General features: G+C 49.7%; 2 long non-coding RNA genes across 2 annotated transcripts in view; both read left to right on the forward strand.

Annotated features, from left to right (window-relative positions):
- Positions 1–12,898, forward strand: part of LOC127321771 (uncharacterized) — a 31,642-nt gene extending 18,744 nt beyond the window's left edge. The window contains exons 2-3 of the long non-coding RNA XR_011745862.1: positions 1,737–1,791; positions 12,583–12,898. This is a non-coding gene — a long non-coding RNA (uncharacterized lncRNA). The remainder of the gene's footprint in view (positions 1–1,736; positions 1,792–12,582) is intronic.
- LOC127323596 (uncharacterized) overlaps positions 1–14,233 on the forward strand; it is a 212,023-nt gene extending 197,790 nt beyond the window's left edge. Inside the window, exon 2 of the long non-coding RNA XR_011745863.1 lies at positions 13,820–14,233. This is a non-coding gene — a long non-coding RNA (uncharacterized lncRNA). The remainder of the gene's footprint in view (positions 1–13,819) is intronic.
- The last annotated feature ends 3,361 nt before the right edge of the window (positions 14,234–17,594 follow it).

A 17,594-nucleotide genomic window follows, 5' to 3' on the forward strand; every position in this document is an offset into this window, starting at 1 on the left:
CCCCATGCGGTGGATCGTGAATGTCAGAGGAGAAGTAGTTGCTGACAATAAAATAATGCTCGCGCCAAAAAGAAGATTGTAGGACTATCGGACACGGTCGCCGGAAAGAACAAACGAAGGCAGCGAGTGAAAACGAAGGCGGTGAACGATTTTCTCGTACACGGGCGGCAAAGCGGAGAAATTGCGCTATTTTTAGCGATTTAGCGAGAGCTATTAACGAGAGATTCTATTTAACTCTAAATCTGCTTATCTTTAATTGAAATATTATAAATCCGCTATAGCGAAGAGATAGCGCGGTATTCACTACTAGGAAAACATCTATAGGCCCCAAGCTACCGTCGGCGTGCCCCAATTGTGGTTCAAATACCGTCGGTGCAGCGACAAATTGGTACGCCGGGGATAAGGGTTGACCAGGTCCGGGCCAAGGCAAAAATCGGAGAATTACCACCGGCAAACCAATAAGGTTGTGCGCCGGCGGGGGGCCTCCGATTTTTCCTCCACACCCCCCCCTATGAATCGCCTTTTCAGTTTTTCGAAAAATAAAAGAAAATGATAGAAATTAAAAAAATCCTTCGAGATGCCCATGTGTTATGTCATCTAGTTTTAATGAAAATTAACAAACATGAATTCCAACTATTTTTGCAAAATAGCGTCATGTTTCCGTAAAACGGTTTTTTTGGTTGCATATGACCTTCGATAAAAATATTATTTATATGAAAATGCATACGACCTTCGGCCGTTTAGCGATTTTTTACATTCCTCAAAATCAAAAAGGAAAACAGAGATTTTTCAGGTTTTAGAAAAAATTGCAAAAAAATTAAAAAATTACCGCCAGTGCACAGGCATTGTGGTGCGTCGGCGGTAGCCTTCAACATCTAAGTTGAATCCAGACGGCTCTTCCTCATTTTCCCCTCGTCCTCTCCTCCTCTCCTCCTCCTCCCCTTCCTACTCTTTATTCTTCCTCTTCTCGTCTTCCTACCATGATGCCTACCATGATGCTTCGCCTCGAGCTCCGCGACCACAACACCTCCGACGCCACCTCCTCCTCTTTGGCCTCAAGGTCCACGAACCACAATGCCGCCTCCTCCTCCTCCTCCAAGGCCTCGAGGTCCTACTCGGCCTCGAGCTCCTCATCCTCGGCCTCGAGCTCCTCCTTGGCCTCGAGCTCCGCCTCGGCCTTGAGCTCCGACGACCACGCCACCTCGAGCTCCTCCTCGGACCCATGATCCAGATCTCTAAAAAAAATAAAAAAGGACTTGATTGCTTTCCTGTTTTGAACATGGGGGCTGATTGTAAAAGTGCCCCCGCGAGGCCTTTTTTGTTTTCTGGAAAAAAATTACCACCAGCGCACTAGGGAGGTGCACCGGTGATAACTCGTGTTACCGCCGGCGCACACCCACCGGCGTATGCTAGTGCGTTGGCGGTAGCAAAAAATGATGCGCCGGCGATAGCTATTTTCCTAGTAGTGATTTAAAACCTTACCGGAAAATCATACACAACTAATGCACGCTCGTACGGGGAGAAGTTGTGAGAACATAACATGTAGTCTTATTAGGCTAGAGAGATCGTCGTAATAATGATGTGATGCTCTAGTCTCGACAGCGAAGAAGTTTCATAATACTCACAGTCAAGAGTTAATTCTTTCTTAGATAATCTGAGCTAATTGTGGAATAATTCTTTAAACACTCTTGTGCTATATATACTTCTACATTTGAGTATCCGTATGTGTCGCACAGGATATTGCTATGCCATGGCAATGGCCAAGTCACTATTTGGAACCACCAGAACCAGGTATGTAATATCATCCTTCTGTCGTTCCCGACACAATGTGCAATGTCAAAACTATTATATAACATACTAGCACAATACATGTGCGTTGCTACACGTAAACACCAAATGGTTGACGAAATCTAATGGTCTGCTTTACTTTTGTCATGCGGATTTATGGTTCGATGGTGCAAATCGACATATGCTAAACAGTGTCGTACGTGTAAAACACATCTTTCTTGCATTTCCAAATAATAGTTCGTCGCTGTCAAAATAAGCTTCCACAGCAAGCAAACTCGTAAAGACTTTGTCCGGGCTTTACCAATTATCCTGCAGTACCAGAGATAAAAATATAGGAGACGAAAAACTCTGCATCCTGTCGTGTTAGTGCATCCGTAGTACAATATGCTGAGAAACAACCAATTCAATTGTATAGATCTCCATTTTATAGAACACTATCTGATGAAGCACTGATAAAGAATCGTGAGTTGTACTCCAGATTCCCATGTTGGTATCAATCCGCTCATCTGGCATATATAGCCCGCTTTTTATAAGCTTTTACAGGTCATACACATCACTGGGAGCAAATTGATTAGGTATATAAAAACAATGAGCATGCGCTTAGCAAAATGGATCAGCCCGTCTGACCAATGTAGACAACTTTTTTGTACGGCATAATCATCACTCATCAGGGTGGGAGGTCACGCCGTGCTTGCAGCCGGCGATTCGTGCACCTGGGACAGCCATAGATCGGCCGACGCCCTTCCCATGAAAGAAGTCCACATAACCCCCTAAGTATTGTGTTTGGGACACTAACCTCCTCTAACTATTAAATGGGACAAATCACCCCCCTAACTATGGAATACCGGGCAACTTACCCCCTCCAACCCCTCAAAACCGGATTTAGCTGTTTTGAGAGCTGTTTGGTCCACGTGGACAGTGGTTTTGAGAGCATAGCGACACCAAAATCTCCTCTCGCGCTCTCCGAGCCGCCGCTCTGCCCGTCCTGCGTCGCCACTCTGCCCGCTGTTGCGCCGCCGCTCTGCCCGTCCCGCGCCGCTGCTGCGCCGCGTTCCAGTCGTTCCTGCCGAGCTCAGAGAGGTTGCATCCTCGATTCGTTCCCGATTGGAGAGGAATCAGAGAGGGTGGAGATCCTCTCGACTCGAGCAGATGCGCGTCCACCGTCGCTCTGACCTCGATTGATCAGATCAGCAGAGAGGGTGGAGCTTCGAGCGATCGCTGCTCCGTGGTGTTGTCCAGTGGGCTTCAGCCATTGGAGGAAGCTTGTACTGAAGCTTCAGCGATCGATGCAAGGTTCCAGATTGACAAACAAAGCACATCGCTTTGAGCTCTCATTTGCTGAAACAAAAATGGACGTAGTAGCCCAGCTAACTGATTTCCCTAACTGATTCAGTACTCCATCATCTCTATTAGACGTAGTAGCCCAGCTAACACTCTCACGGCAGCCTACATGTACTGAAGAAATATCAAAACAAAAGCCCAGCCTTTTCTGTCCATCCGTCCTCGAGTCCATCCTCCACACAAAGAGGGAAATGGGTAGCTCCTTCGGGTGAAAAATTGAACAAACCTGCACTGATTCGAGAACCGACCTCGAGTCTTCAATTAGAGCTGCCGATCATCGGACTGGACCTCGCCTGCGTCGCCGGGAGAGAGGAGCAGCGCGGTGGAGAGAGGAGCGGAGCAGAGCGGCGCAGTGCGGGACAGATGAGCGGATCAAAACTCACCCAGACCTTGCCTAACCGCCGATCATCGGATTTGACGTCTGCGCCGATGGAGAGAGAAGCGAAGCGCGGCAGAGAGAGGAGCAGCGCGGTGCGGACTGCAGAGAGAGGAGCGGCGCGGAGAGAGCAGAGCACACGGGTCGGGGGAGAGGACCAGAACAAACGGTTCTAGTATTTGGTTCGACCGGACCATGTGTGACCGGATCAAACAACTGTCAAAACAGCCAATCTCATCCCAAAACAGCCTAATCCGGATTGAGGGGGTGAGTTGCCCGGTATTCCATAGATAGGGGGGTGATTTGTCCCATTTAATAGTTAGGGAGGTTTAATGTCCCAAACACAATACTTAGGGGGTTATGTGGACTTCTTTCCCCTTCCCATTCCCAGTTGCGGCGGCGGTGCTGTGGTACCGTATCCGAAAGAAGTGGGGAGGCGGCAGCCAAATCAAGCACATCGCGAAAGCAGCGGATGACCAGGAGCAGAGCATCTTCATAACGGGAAGGCTGGCTGCTCGACGCATGCGAGCGCCCTGGCCGATGCAGGCGAGCGGTTCGCGACTTGCCGCTCCAATCCTGCTCCCTGATATTCAGCGAACTGCAAATGTTCGTAAAAAATTGGTACAATGAACTAAGCCTTGATGCAATGAACTAAGCTCTAGACCATGGACTCGAATCAGACCACCCGGATCTGATAAATGAAACAGCAAAAAATCCAATGGGCAACATCCAGCCATCCACATCCATCAGAACGGGAAAAAAAGTCCAAGAGATTTGTGAAGGGAGAGGTGGCGGTGCAGGAATACATGGCTGCTCATGCTGGACAAACGGATCTCGAGAAACGGCTCCGGACCAGAGATACTTCCTTCATGGCGTCCGCTTGAGAACGATCCTCCATATCCTCCGCCCCCTTCATGCAGCCATCGCCTCCGCCTTCCACCCGTCTACTCTTCGGAACAGAGAAGGGGGCTTGTGGCCTCTTGCTGACGCGGTGGAGGCCCTGCCCGCTGATCCGATGATTTATGATAACACGACGGATCGCAAGGCCCTCGTGCCGGCGACGCAAGTTGCGGCGTAGTTGGAGAAAGAAGAGAATAGGATGCGGGAGAGAGAGGACTGCAGGTTACTTTAATAATTTGTGAGGGGCATATTGCAAAACAGGCCGACGTACCACGGTCTCATTCAGATTTAATAGTAAAAAAGATATCTTTCATTCTAAATTAAATTACTCAAAGAAATATAGAATGGGACTAATGACCTAAGTGAAACGTATCGTTATTACCTAACTGGAGTTTCCGAGGTTGGTTACGGTATGGGATGCCTATACCTACAGATTGGGTCGATTCGGGTCGTTAGCTGTTAGGGCATCTCCAGCGGCGCTGAGCGACCGTTTGTTTCCACCGTGACCGGAAATGCGTCTGGGCCCTCCTCCAGCGGGGCGACTCAAAGTGACCGGTCCGTCCGCGGCGACGTAAATCTGGCCCAAATATGCGCCAGGTTTGCGTCTCCGCGGTCGCGCCGAGTGTCCGCCGAAAAAGACGTAGGACCCGTGCGTCAGTGGCAGGCAGGCCGATATTATTCCCGCCAGTGGTCATTCCCCGCGCGAAAAATCAAAGTAGACCGGCGCGAGCAGCCCAGAAGCGAAAAATCCGGGAGGCAAAGCCGAAAGTGGCAAAGAATGTGCTCTCCAAGGAGGAGAAAAGTGTCGAGGCCGCGAAGCGTCGCGGCCGGCGCAAGAACCTGAACGAGAAGACTGCTGTGGCCGCCAACCAGCAGGTGTGGCAGATGCAGATGAAAGCCGGCGTCGCGCAAGTAGCCCTCCATCCGAGCTTAGCGGAGGGCTACATGCTCGTCAAGCGAGAGGGGATCGCTGGCGTCGCTCCTCCGGCCTCGTCGGTGAGCTCGGTAAGTTCCCAGCTACGTCCTGGAACTCCCGCTCCCTTCCAGCACCCACCCTACCACATCCCAAGCCCTCGCACGGAAGAGTTTCTCAGAAAAAGATGGAACTACATCAAACAAGAGATAACCAAGTTCTGCTCAACCGTCGAACATTGCATCAACAACCCCGTTAGCGGCGCTGGCGTCATATCAGTGGTAAACAAGAGACAACCATGATCATTCTATTGTATGTGCATCATTCTATGTGCATCATTGGCGGCTTTGGCGTGATTGCAGGTTTAAGATAGTGCATAAGAAGGGCTAACATATGGTCCATTGCTGGAACAGGCTCAAGGACGCACAAAAGTGGAGGACAAGATTTGCGGCCTACGATCAAGCTGTGAAGAATGGGACATCGGTCAACCTCGACGGCGAAGATGACGATCATGGCCGTCAAGCCCTTCCACCTCGTCCCCGCGGCCATAAGGCTACCAAGGCCGATCTAGCCCGGGAGGCACAGGCCATTGCGTTCACCCAGAGCCTGGAGAAGATGATGGCCGAAAATCAAGCCGCCTTGGCTGCTAGGGACCAGAAGAGGCGTCTGGAAAAAGAGGCCACAGCTGCCATCTTCCTCAACCTCTGGCCGACGGCTGGGCGCGCTCGCGACGGCGGCAGTTCCCCGGAGTGGCCATGGTGGCGGGCGGCGCGAGCTCCGGCCTGGGCGGGCGGAGGAAGACGAGGGCGACGCGGGTAGGTGCCTGGCGCGGTGGCACGGCGCCCATCCGGCCTGACGTGGGGGAGCTCCGGCGTGGTGGGGTGATGCGGCCTAGAGGGATCTGGCCGCCTCGAATCCGGGTCAGGGCAGGGGGGCCAGGCCCATTTTGAGCCCATCCTTGCCCAGATCTACAGATCTCCGGCAGCCATGGGGGCTTCAGGTGGTGATCCCCGGTGGCGGTGTCGGGGGCGATGGCCGGCCTGCTCCTGGTTCGGCGTCCAGCGGCCTCGATGCGACGCTCCTCCTCCTTTGTCCTCTTCGCCCGGTGTCGAGTTGGTGACATAGGCATCCCCAATGGGCCTGCCGAAGATAGTACCCGGGGTTTACCGAAAGCCCGTGACCCGAAGTTTATGAAGCCTGGAAGCCCAATTAAGAGATAGTTTGGAAAGATAGAGTTGTACTAGGAATAATGACTTGTAACTATTACGGGATGAACTCAAAGAGTCTCCCGGACTTTGTAACTTGTACATCGCGAAACCCTCGGCTCCACCTCCTATATAAGGGGGAGGCGAGGGACAAAGAGAGATCGATTCCATTGTCAACATAACCCTAGCTTTTTAGCAGTCGAGTACTTTTCCGGCTGAAACCCTCGAGATCTACTTGCCCTCTACTTCCGCTAAAACCCTAGTCTACAATCCGTAGGCATTGACAAGTTAATACCTTGTCAATTGGCGCCGTCTGTGGGAATTAGAGGCGACAAGGAGCTGATCTCATGGCACGTTCAACATCGTCGACATCTTCGGTGGCAAGCAATGCGATGGACGGAGGTAAATAGATCGAAACTGGTCTAGTTGATTTTGTTCCTCACCCTCCCGCCCGTTTGGATGCATATGCCTATTTGGAAGAGCCAATGAAGATGAAGTTCGGGAGCTTCTACTTTTGCGTCGGGAGAGAAGGATCACGTCGTTTAGCGGCACCGATCCGTTCGGGACCGCTAGCGGTTGGTTCTGATTCCTCGGGATCATCGTCAACAACAAAATCAAGCGGAGAAACCTCGTCGACAAGCAGCACCACGCCCGCCGTCGGCGGAGATCTCTCCAATCTGTTTGGCGGGATGTCTTTCGGGTCGTTCACGGACTCCGATCTGGATAGCGACTCGGAAAGCATCGACAGCTTCAGCTTCATCGACAAATCTACCCTTATTCGGGAGGTCTTCACCGATCGTTACGACGGTGTCACCGACCCAGAGGATAACTACTCAAGGTCAACATATCATCAAGTATACGTGATTGGCGAGTCCAGTCACCCGGAGAGCGAAACATCAGAGGCTTTCGATGATTTGGGAAATCCATACGTCGATCCCGCTGATCTTACGTGAGGTTTAGGGACCAAATATGTCGGGACTACACCACGCCAGAAGTTGCAGCTACCGCAAGCAGCTTGGGATAGAGCGACAACAGCCTTGAACGGTACCAATCCGTTGACCACTGCCGCTACGGTGGAGGAGTTGCAAGCATACCAATATAGGCTCGCGCGTGCTAGTCGAGAACTGGAGAAGCAAAGGGTGATACTTGAGCAGAGAAAAGCGGCAGCTTCCGCACCGAGTAGGCGAAGAGCTGAGCTGAGTCGACAATCAGGAACTTCGGGAGATAATCACAGGGAAGCTCGTAATAGAGGAAGATCTCGGCTGCAGCACATACCAGAGGGCGAGAGGGAGCATCTGGTCCAAAACCTCGACATGTCTTTTATGTTGATATACACGAGAGGAAACATTATTCCCAAAACACCGGAAGTTGGATACATGGCGACTCAGGCTTACATACTGGCATCCAGGCCACCTCCCGGAGATCCAAGAGAAGCGTTGTACAATATGGCTATGCCAGGAGTTGGAGTCATGGGAACAGCGTTTGCGGGTACAAGTACGCCTCCCGAAGGTGCCCCAAGGCAAAATAGTCCACGACCTGCGGCGACAGTGCAAGATCCTCCAAGAATGGGTGATGCGATAAATACAGCAACACAGGCGCGGATCGATAGAGCGCGGCAAGAAAGAAGAGAACGTCGGCAATCACCAGAAGTAGATGAGGAAGATATGTGCGGGCTCCCTTGCTTCACTCAACGAGTTCGTAAAACTCGAGTCCCGTCTGGGTTTAAATTACCCGACAACTACAATAAGTTCGATGGTCTGCAAGATCCTGAGAACTGGTTAGTCGACTACCTGGAGACAGTAAAATTGACAGGAGGAACCAAAGCAACTGCCATGCAGAGTATTCAAGTACACTTAAGCAGAGCGGCGAGATCATGGATAAAGAAGTTACCACCTGGATCTATCGACAGCTGGGAAACTTTCGAGGACATGTTTGTGAAAAACTTCCTATCCACATGCAAGAAACCAGCGTCAATAGAGCAGCTGAGAGCCTGCAGACAAAAGTATGATGAGCCAATGAGGACATACATCCAGAGATGGAACATCATCAAAAATTCGGCAGAGAACATATCTGACGAAAGAGCAATAGACGCGTTTGTCGCTGGTATTAGAAGGAAGGACCTAATCGAGGATTTGGGAAGGACCAATCCAAGAACAATTGCAGCACTCATGGAAATAGCGAATCGTTGGGCAGATGGAGAAGATGCTGTTCAAAATAAACGGTACAGGTCGCCGGAGGACGACCGCAACCGAAATAATCAAAATAGACGATGTTTTTCTCGACAGTTCTCAGACTATGATGGTCCTGGCCAAATATCGGCTGGCTTCCGAGGAAATAATGGAGAAAATCATCGAGATGACTATCAAAGGAGTAGTGAACAGCGCAGCGACTACAGGGATCCTCCCCGTTCTAATAGACAAAATAGTGGACCAAGGTTCCAAAGGCCGTATGTATCACCCGAGGATCTTTTGAATGGACCGTGCCAGATGTACTTCTTTCTCGATAATACTGGGAAGAGACAGTCGGGTCATCTTCAGAAAGACTGCCGAACTTTCCTAGCATTGCATAGATATGCGGGTCACGCCAATGCACAGGCAGCAAACAGAAACCCCCAGGGGCCAAGGAGTGAGATTCACCTTCCACCTCCACCCGCAATTACAGACGAAAATCGACACCAGTTGCAATTGGCGACAGCTCCAACCAACGGTCCTTATATCGACACCAACGGGACAATCTCGATGATTCAGAAGGGCATACCTTCCAATAGAACTCAAAAAGTGATTTCGCGACAAGTTTACATGGCGGAGAAGATGCCTCCACCAACGGTTGAGTACCTGAATTGGTCAGGGCAAGACATCGGCTTCACCATAGCAGACCACCCGCAGCAAGTTTCACGACCAGGACAATCAGCTTTGATCCTGCCGGCGGTGATTGCAGGATTCGACGTTTCACGGGTGTTCATAGATGGAGGCAGCAGCTTAAACCTCATGTATGCAGATACATTGAGGAAGATGAACATATCTTTGGCGAACCTAAAACCAACTGACACACGTTTCCATGGCATCACCCCGGAGAAGCCAAGTTATCCATTGGGAAAGATCAGTCTCGACGTTCAGTTCGGTACCCGAGAAAACTACAGAAGAGAAAAACTAGAATTCGAAGTTGTGGATTTTCCGTCACAGTATCATGCTCTGCTAGGACGACCCGCTTATGCAAGATTTATGGCAGTACCACATTACACATACTTATTGTGGAGGCTCCCTGGACCCAACGCCCAATCACAGTAAAAGGTAGTTTCGCGCTGGCAGATAAGTGCGACAAGGATTTTCATCGGCTGTCAGAAACTTTCGGGATGCAAGCGGAATATATGGCGTCAAGGCTAACAACTGATTATGATATGTTGCCTGATGGAGGGAGGCCACTGAAGGAGCCAACCTTCGATACCACCAAGAACTCGAAGAAAGTACAGATTCATCCGACAGATCCCAAGAAGACGACAGCTATCGCAACAAATATGGATAGCGCATAGGAAAGCGCGCTCGTCGAGTTCCTCCGTGAGCGCTGGGAAATCTTCGCATGGTGCCCAGCTGATATGCCAGGAGTACCCAGGGAACTTACCGAGCACCCTCTTAATGTGGATCCAATGGCTAGGCCAATTAAACAACCTTTGCGGCGTTTTTCGGAACCAAACCGCAAAGCTATGTTGTCAGAAATTAATCGATTTCGAGAAGCAAATTTCATCAAGGAGCTGCATACGGAGGCCACATGGGTCGCTAACCCAGTCCTGGTCCCGAAGAAAAACACTGACGTCCTTCGCATGTGCGTCGACTTCACGTGTCTCAATAAACATTGTCCAAAGGATCACTTTCCCCTCCCGAGGATCGATCAAATTATCGACTCCACAGCGGGATATGAACGCCTTTCCTTCCTGGACGCGTATTCTGGTTACAACCAGATCCGCCTAAAAGAAGAGGATGAGGTCAAAACAGCTTTCATAACACCTTACGGTGTGTTCTGCTATAAAACAATGTCTTTCGGGTTGAAAAACACGGGAGCTACTTATCAAAGGATGATGCAAAAGTGTCTTGCTGTGCAGATCGGCAGGAACGTTCAAGTATATATTGATGATGTCGTGATTACAACAAAGCAGGGGTTATCTTTAATCGATGATCTTAAGGAAACCTTAGACAACCTCGACAAGTTTCGCCTCAAGCTAAACCCGACGAAGTGTTCCTTTGGCGTTCCCGCGGGAGAGCTACTTGGATACTTGGTATCAGCCAGAGGTATTGAGGCGAATCCTGAGAAGATACAAACAATTGTGACAATGAGGAAGCCGACGAAACTTAAGGAGATACAGCAGCTGACAGGACGTGTCGCGGCTCTGAGTAGATTTGTCGCTAGGCTAGGGGAAAAAGCGCTACCCTTTTATGCGCTGATCAAGCAAGGAGAGAAGTTCGAGTGGAACGAAGAAGCAGATAGGGCGTTTGAGCACCTCAAATGCACAATCTCGACACCTCCAATACTGGTGGCGCCAAAGGAAAAGGAACCTCTACTGTTATATATCGCGGCCACACCTCAGGTGGTCAGCACAGTACTTGTGGTAGAAAGAGAAGAAGAAGGGAAACTTCATGGAGTCCAGAGACCGGTATATTTCATCAGTGAAGTTTTATCGCCTTCAAAACAGAGGTACCCGCATTATCAGAAACTCGCATACGGAGTATTCACAACAGCAAGAAAGTTACGGTACTATTTTTCGGCACACCCGATCATAGTAGTCAATGAGGCACCTCTGTCGAACATCTTGAACAATCCAGAAGCCGGGGATGCCTATGTCAGTTAATACCTTGTCAGTTGGGAAGCCGGGGCGGCGGCCCTGGAAGGTGGGAGTCATGTTGGTTGGCGGGCGAGCCAATGACTCTGGTGCTGGCCGGTGACCACGGCCGTGAGGGTGGCGTGGTGGTCGGCGAGTTGAGTGTTGTGGGGTGTAGATGGCGGTGATGTTGCCAAAGGGAAACCTTTGCCCCTCGGGCCACGGCGGCGGCGTCCGCGGACGGCGTTCCCTTGTTGAAGGCGCCGTGAGGCCAATCTCCGTCCCTCTACTTCGTCCGGGTGAAAACCCAAGATCCTCGGATCGGGCGGTGGCGGCACTCCGGTGTCGTGCTCTTCTTGAAGACACCGCCTTGGAGCCCACAGTGTGAGGCTCACCGATGGTTGTGACAGAGGTGATTCTTCGGCGATCTTCGGCAAGGCTTGCTCCGTTCCCTTCCCTTGTCGAGCTTCCTTGGCCCCGTTGTTCTGTTTGTGAGCAACGTGGGTTGGTCCCCGGTGGTGGTCGGCTTTCGGTGGCGTTTCTACGACGGAGGAGTGCTGTTGAGGCGCGCGTGAAAATGGCTCGCTCTCGAGTGAGCTCCGGCCCGGCACTGTAGACTCCAGCTCTACTCCGAGTCCTCGTAGGTGCTTTGGCTGAGCTTGTTGGTCGCGCTTCCGACTGTAGTTTCTTCGGTAGTGCGTGTGGGTGTGTGGTGTCGTTCTGTAAGCTGGGTTCAGCACTTTGTATCGTTCTCGCCGTTGATGGCTTTGTTAATTTAAAGTTGGGCACTTGAGTGCCTTTTATCTAAAAAAAAATGGGAGGGGAGACGGACCAGGCGGCGCGACGTCGGTGACTCCCAAACAGCAAACGCGAGATGCTAAAGCGGCGGAGCCGCGAAAAGCATCTGCATCGGCCGTAGGGACAGGAGCCGAGGCTCAGAGAAGCCTTGCAGTGTCGTGACGGGGCTGCTGCTCAGCAGTGTCGCGCCGGCGCCGGTGCAGTCGGAGGCAGGAGGCGAGGAGCGACGCGATGAGGCTATCGGGAGATGCTTGCTGTAGTGGAGGGAGGACGACGGGAAAACTCGAGGTGACATGTGGAGGGAAGAGAGAAAGGAGGGAGGAAGAAGAATGGGAGAGGGTGCGGGCGGCCGAATTCAGGATAAAAAAATGAGAAATTTCCATGTTGCTTTTAAAACTGTGGAAGAGGACATGTATATCGAACTGATTAAGCATTTTTCATTTTTGTGTAGACAAGAGTGATGGCAATCCACGAGTTTCTGCGAGTGATGGCAATCGGACTGATTAGTGCACCTAAATTCATCGAGCCGCTGCAAGCATTTGTATTCGGCGATGATAAAGGATATATCCACGTGTATTCATATATAAAATTGGAGAAGCTGCAGACTTTTAGAGGTCACGCGGATCGCGTCACCTCACTGGCGGTTCACCCCAGTGAGCCATTAGTGCTCTCATCATCTTGGGACGAGCTGATCAAACTTTGGAACTGGGAGGCTGGCTGGCAGTGCATACGGACATTCCAAGGACACTCAAGCCTGGTGTATCAAGTCAAGTTCAACTCGCAGACTGCCGGAAACATTTTTGCTAGTTGCTCAGGAAACTACACGATAAAGGTTTATTAATTAGTTGGTGTAGATTTTTTTTTAGTATAAGAGCAGTTTTCATATCAATTTCCCTAATAATTTCGTACTGATGCTTGAGATTAACAGATGTGGAACATAGATTCTCCTACTCCCGTCGCCTCATTCAAGTGCTATCTAGGATCTGATGATGGTCTTGATTATTTCTGCCCGGGCGGGGCTTTTCAGTATTTGGTTACACACAGTGCGTATAAGGGGAATGCACAGGTATGACATCTTCAATATTGTTTTATAGCAACACATGCAGAGCTCACGAAAAAAGAAGCAAAATATAGTACTATTAATGATGCATGTGTAAATTATTTTGGTGTGCCGCCTCAAGCTCCATGTTTTTTCCAGATCTGGGATTTGCAATCAAATACATGTATTAAACTTATCAACGGACTCCAAAAAATGGGCTGCAATATTGCTGTAGTTGAACGTCCCTCAGGTCGTCCGATTCTGCTTACAGTGTCAGAGGACCACACTGTTGCTTTTTGTGACTTAACAACTCATAGGTAACATTTTCATTCCCCTACGCTAGCCAATATCTTTCCCTCCGGCAAACATTCCAACTGCATTTCCCATTCCTTCATAATGACCCCACGCATCAAAGGTAAAAATAAGTGGCAGCGGTGGATGAATACCTTGCTTTACAATTTGGCAGGTATGAGAATAGGGTTAACTTTAATCTGGGAAACGTCCAGGGCATCGCATACATTACCATGATAAAAAGGTAAGCCAATCTCCCACAAATCTTGTAGTTATTACTTACATAATTTAATTTCGTAGATTCCAGTACTATCTCGCTTTCTCTCTCTCTCTCTAACCGGAGCTCATATGTGTGTAGCATTGCCGTCCTATGTTCGAAAGGAATCGCAATAATGGAAATCGATTGATCTTCCACAAAGATCCAGTTTCTAGCTAAGGTGACAGCTGTGGATTTTGACGTTTACTCGAAACGGTAGACTGTATGATGACAAATTGACAATCCTGGTTGGTCTTGGTGGATCGTTTTGTATCATCAGTCACCATGTACATTTTTGCAGCGCGCATTGTAATTTTAGCGGATACCATCATCTTCGAAATAAAGGAGCCGAGAAATGTTACCAACAAATTGGTGCGAGGCGTCGTGAAACAGAGAAGAGAACATGTATATCGCGTCGTCTGTGTTAACATGTATCTCAAGACGGTCGCAAAAGGCGAACGGAAACACTGCCCAACCGTAATCTGCTGTCTGGATGGTTTACTTTTTCGTTGTTCCTTTCGCATGTCTCGGCCGATGTATGTGCGCCTTGTGCGGTGAGTGCGTGGTGCGTCCGCTTCTGCCTTCCAATTGTATAAAGTAGTATTCTTCAGCGTTCAGTCCGGTACAGGGGGTTCAGTGTTCTGTATTTGGGTATGTTATAATGAACAACGCAGGGGCTCGAGGGTTGAACATGGAACATGGAACGCCCTGCGCTACATCTCGAGGTCGAAAGTTTCTCTTTTCACCTTATATATTTCCAGCTTGCCTCGTGAGTTTATTTCTTAATTTGAATCACTCCGGTCAAGCATCTACTGGAGTTCCGTAGCGGGACTTTTTTTCTTAGTTTTCTTTTTCTTTTTTGGCTGTGTGCATCCGTACTACCATTAGGGTATTGCGTTGTTGCAGATGATGGATGTAATTGGTATCTATCGATATTAATATATTCCCTTTATCGAAAAAAAAGCATCTACTGAAAATAAATCCACTGCCATCCATATCAAAATATTTCCGGCTGGCCTTGTTAACATGTTGCCATCTCAAAATGCCAATTTCATGAAAACAACATGCCATTAACTTCGAAAACCCCTAAAGACAAGTTCATTACATCTCACTGGGGTAAATTTCAAAGAACCGCCACATTACAACGACAATATCGAAAAACCACCACTATTCATAGAAATTGCAAAAATCCACCGGTATTGATAGAATTCATTACATTGTGCACTGATTTCGCCAGTTTAACCTTCTTAACAAGGAATATATGACAACTGATCCCACTGGGGTGACGTGGCCGGAAATGTGACGGCGAAGGACAATCAAGGTTAAACAACTAACTTTTAGGGGTTTTCTGTAGATTCTTCAGGGACATACAAGTCAACTCATATCTCCTTTCTTTTTCCGTCTTTCCTAATCCCGCACTATAGGCAACGCGCAACTTACCATCGCCGGCGTCATCCATGGCCACCGGCAACGCCCTTCCTTGCCCCCACCTACGTCCCGGCAGGTGGCGTCGCCCATCCACACCTCTGCATCTATCTGAAGCCAAGAATGATATGGCCGCTGCCGGCCCTAGACCTCCTATGAGTGGATTCCCGCCATCGCGTGCCTCCTCACTGTTGCGAGATTGACCTGCGAAAATCGGTCTCTAGCGTCATTGATGTGTTGGGAATGGGTGGCGACCTGCGGTCGGCGGCACGACATTGGGGGACGGAGGTGGGGGTGGTGAGGCCGTTCACGAGCTTGTAGGGCATCTCCAACGCTGTCGATGTGCACGGCATGGGAAGCGACCCGCTGCCAACGGAAAAACTTCGGGGATGGAGGTGGGGTTGGCGAGGCCAGCGGCGAGTTCGTCGGACATCTCCAGTGCAGGGCGTTGGCGCGAGGCCTGCGGTGGCTTTGTCCCTGCAATGTGGGACGGGAGGAGGGAGATGACTGGAGGTGGGAGAGGACCAATAAGTTGGTCCCATGAAAATTTAAAAAAAATACCCAAATTGGATATGTCCTAGTCGTTCGTCTCCATCTTGCCACGCCACCCTAATAGTGGGACCCATTGTCTGAAATATCGTTAGCACGGCTAAAATCGATAATCCGTGCACATCGCAACGAACCAACGCAATACCAGTAGATTTTTGCAATTTCGAAAAATAGTGGTGGTTTTCAGACTTGTCGGTGTAATGTGTTAGGTTAGTGGAATTTACTCCATCTCACTGGGAACTTCCCCGAGTGTGGAACTCCTTTTTCAGGTGACTTAAAAGGACTGCCCGCGACGTGTAATCTGATGCGATTGCTGCTGTGTCATATACATGATCTTGGATATTTATGCTTTATCTCAGTTTTTGTACATTTGAACCCCACTGATTTCTCTTGGATACAAATAATATTTGAGATTTTTTTTATCATTGGGTGAAGGGGCTCAAATTGTTCTTCCAAGGAAACAGGGACCAAAATGCTGAAATGAAGATACATTAACACTGAAATCAAGGCAACATGCTAAAGTTTAGGCTTTAGGGCATCTCGAACGGCTTTAGGTTGAAAATTGCCTTGGCCGTGGGATGCAGAATTAACGGAAGGTCGCACGGATGGTCCCACAAGTACCGGCGCAGGCAAGCTGCCTCCAGGCCTTCTTGGCCTCGAGGACTTGGACCCTTTGTATATACTTTCATGAAGTTTTCTTTTGAGCATTTCTATGTAAATGACGTTTAAGAATTATGTCGGAGTGGGCACGAATCTTCTGCTGTGAGGATGACGTGCGGCAGTGACTCCCTTTATTTTCTAATATTTGCTAATAGCGTCTATGTATGCGATACACTACTAAGGGCATCCTGTGCGACCTGACACAAGCGGATAAAATGTGTCCGTTTTTGTCTGATCGGTCAGAATTTGGATAAAACCACAACTCAGAGGCTTGTCGAAACTGACTAACATGTCCACGCCAATACATTCGGGGCCCAAATTTAGGCTTGAAATGCGTCGGCGCGGATAAAAACCGAGTCCGCGTGCGTCCTTCTTTAACCTCAAAATATAATACAAATTTAAAATAGTCTGACGCCGATATTAGATCCTGCATTAGAAATTTAAAAATATGTTTTGCAGTTCTGAGCTAGATTCCTCACATATTTATGTGCTTGGTTTTAATCAAGGGCTGATTAAACGGCCGGCCGCTCTTTACCCAACCCAGCAAGCTCCACTGCATGCTCTCGGCTTAGTTTACATAGGCCAGGCCCACGCCAGCGATGCGTCCCGGTGAATCCTATTTGAGGCTTAATGCGTCAGTTAGCCTGCGTAGCGCACCTTTCCGCATACATTTCGTACTTTTGGGCCTGGCCCGTTTGTCTCTGTACGTGCGACCCAGAGTGTACGGTGTGTACCTACGAGTTGGATCCATGAGCTAGCTCGGTTTGAGCCCTCTGGTCGAAAATTCGGACATAACAAACGTCGGATTGGATGTAAAAAGGGCGTGGGGGGCAACATTTTTTCAGTCGCACCCGGCATTCGCCCAGCAGCGGCGATAGTTTCAAAAAATCGTCTTCCCGTTACACAAAAGCATCATCAAAGTTTAGCAATTGAATCAGCCATATTCCGGCGATCGAAACAGAAACTAGAGGATAACAGGCTCATCGGCGGTCCCTTCCTGAGCCTCGTCTGGCGCGGCATCGGCTGGCGAAGCATTAGCGGCCGCTGGTGTCGCAGCAGCGGTGGGAGTAGATGTCGAAGGGGAGGATGAAGCAGCCGACGTGGGCCGGAGGATATCTTGGCAATGGGCGTCGTACCAAGCCCTCGTCTCCTCGTCCAACTTGCCGACGTTGCCGCCGATCAGGAACGCCAGGTCGGCGTTCCTCTTCTTCGCCGCGGATGTTTCCTTCATCAAGGCTATCTG

The sequence above is a fragment of the Lolium perenne genome, chromosome 5 (genome assembly GCF_019359855.2).
Source record: "Lolium perenne isolate Kyuss_39 chromosome 5, Kyuss_2.0, whole genome shotgun sequence".
In the NCBI taxonomy this organism is placed as follows: Eukaryota; Viridiplantae; Streptophyta; class Magnoliopsida; order Poales; family Poaceae; genus Lolium; species Lolium perenne.